Below are 2,345 nucleotides of genomic sequence, written 5' to 3'. Positions count from 1 at the left end.
AGTCCTCCCCTGGTCCACACTGCTTCGGCGGTCCTGGGTAAGATAGTTAGTTCTAGCTTGCCCTATGGTGGAAGAGGACACCATACTTAATACTGTGGTGTAATGAACAAAGTATAGTCCTCCACTGGTCCACGCTGCTTTGCAGTCCTGGGTAAGATAGTTAATTCTAGCTTGCCCTATGTGGAAGAGGGCATACAAGACAAAGTATAGTTCTCCCCTGGTCCACGCTGCTTCGGCGGTCCTGGGTAAGATAGTTAATTCTAGCTTGTCCTATGTGGAAGAGAGCATACATGAACCAAGAACGAAGGTTATGATCGAGGAATGATTCGACAACTAACCGATGGTATGAAATGTGAAGAATTCAAGCAAGCACACAATCAAGTCATCACTTGGGCATGCTCGATAGCCAACCTCATGACATTAACCTAGTAGAGCATGCGAAAACCAATATATATACAAGTAATGTAAACGATGCCTCCCTAGTTCAGCGCTTCAACCAAGTGATGACTTCAGAATGGCTAAATCAAATCGGTTCAAAACATACCATCGGTACCCTATTGAAACACACAAGTCGATATCAAACCTCTTAATTGTGTAGTCCTCCACTGGTCCACGCCGCTGCGGCGGTCCTGGGTAAGATAGTTCATTCTAGCTTGCCCTATGTGGAAGAGGGCACATTACTCAATACTGTGGTGTTATGAACAAAGTATAGTCCTCCTCTGGTCCACGCTGCTTCGGCGGTCCTGGGTAAGATAGTTAATTCTAGCTTGCCCTATGTGGAAGAGGGCATACAAGACAAAGTATAGTTCTCCCCTGGTCCACGCTGCTTCGGCGGTCCTGGGTAAGATAGTTAATTCTAGCTTGCCCTATGTGGAAGAGAGCATACATGAACCAAGAACGAAGGTTATGATCGAGGAATGATTCGACAACTAACCGATGGTATGAAATGTGAAGAATTCAAGCAAGCACACAATCAAGTCATCACTTGGGCATGCTCGATAGCCAACCCTATGACATTAACCTAGTAGAGCATGCGAAAACCAATATATATGTAAACGATGCCCCTCCCTAGTTCAGCGCTTCAACCAAGTGATGACTTCAGAATGGCTAAATCAAATCGGTTCAAACCATACCATCGGTATCCTATTGAAACACACAAGTCGATATCAAACCTCATGATTGTGTAGTCCTCCACTGGTCCACGCCGCTTCGGCCGTCCTGGGTAAAATGGAACATTCCAGCTTGCCCTATGTGGAAGAGGGCACATTACTCAATACTGTGGTGTGAAGTATAAAGTTCAGTTCTCCCCTGGTCCACGCTGCTTCGGCGGTCCTGGGTAAGATAGTTCATTCTAGCTTGCCCTATGTGGAAGAGGACACTTCATACTTCGTCTCTAAGCGGCGGCTTGACTCCTCCCTACGGGGAACGGGTTTACGCGCACAGCGGCGGCTTACGCACTATGGCAGTCATGGATGCCTTACGTTTCTATGAAAAGTGTGTTCCTCCCCTGGTCCACGCTGCTTCGGCAGTCCTGGGTAAGATAGTTAGTTCTAGCTTGCCCTATGTGGAAGAGGACACGTAGACTTACTGTGGTGTGAAGTATAAAGTTCAGTTCTCCCCTGGTCCACGCCGCTTCGGCCGTCCTGGGTAAAATGGATTCATCCAGCTTGCCCTATGTGGAATGAGGACACTTTATGCTTCGTCTCTAAGCGGCGGCTTGCTCCTCCCTACGGGGAACGGGTATACGCGCACAGCGGCGGCTTACGTTATGGCAGTCATGGATGCCTTACGTTTCCATGAAAAGTGTGTTCCTCCCCTGGTCCACGCTGCTTCGGCAGTCCTGGGTAAGATAGTTAGTTCTAGCTTGCCCTATGTGGAAGAGGACACGTAGACTTACTGTGGTGTGAAGTATAAGGTTCAGTTCTCCCCTGGTCCACGCCGCTTCGGCCGTCCTGGGTAAAATGGATTAATCCAGCTTGCCCTATGTGGAATGAGGACACTTTATGCTTCGTCTCTAAGCGGCGGCTTGCTCCTCCCTACGGGGAACGGGTATACGCGCACAGCGGCGGCTTACGCAAGTTAGTCACCCTCGGCAGTGGATCACTCGGCTCATGGATCGATGAAGACCGCAGCTAACTGCGCGTCATAATGTGAACTGCAGGACACATGAACATTGATAAGTTGAACGCATATTGCACGTCGTGGGAACCTACCATGATGTACAGATGACTGAGCGCTTATATTTGAGAAATGTATCGCATACATTTAACTACGCCGTGACACCCGTCACGAGACGTGCACCATGATGTTAACTAGGGTCGCGACGACCCGCTAGCATTAAAGAA

At 48.7% G+C, this 2,345-nt stretch overlaps 1 non-coding gene across 1 annotated transcript; it reads left to right on the top strand.

Annotated features, from left to right (window-relative positions):
- Positions 1-2,084: 2,084 nt before the first annotated feature.
- On the top strand, positions 2,085-2,239 carry LOC131270744 (5.8S ribosomal RNA). Its single transcript, XR_009179761.1, has one exon. It is a non-coding gene; the product is annotated as a 5.8S ribosomal RNA (ribosomal RNA).
- Positions 2,240-2,345: the final 106 nt, after the last annotated feature.

The sequence above is a fragment of the Anopheles coustani genome (assembly GCF_943734705.1).
Source record: "Anopheles coustani chromosome X unlocalized genomic scaffold, idAnoCousDA_361_x.2 X_unloc_54, whole genome shotgun sequence".
NCBI lineage: Eukaryota > Metazoa > Arthropoda > Insecta > Diptera > Culicidae > Anopheles > Anopheles coustani.
Note: the sequence above shows the minus strand (reverse complement) of the source record. Positions and strands in the feature narration are given on the sequence as shown.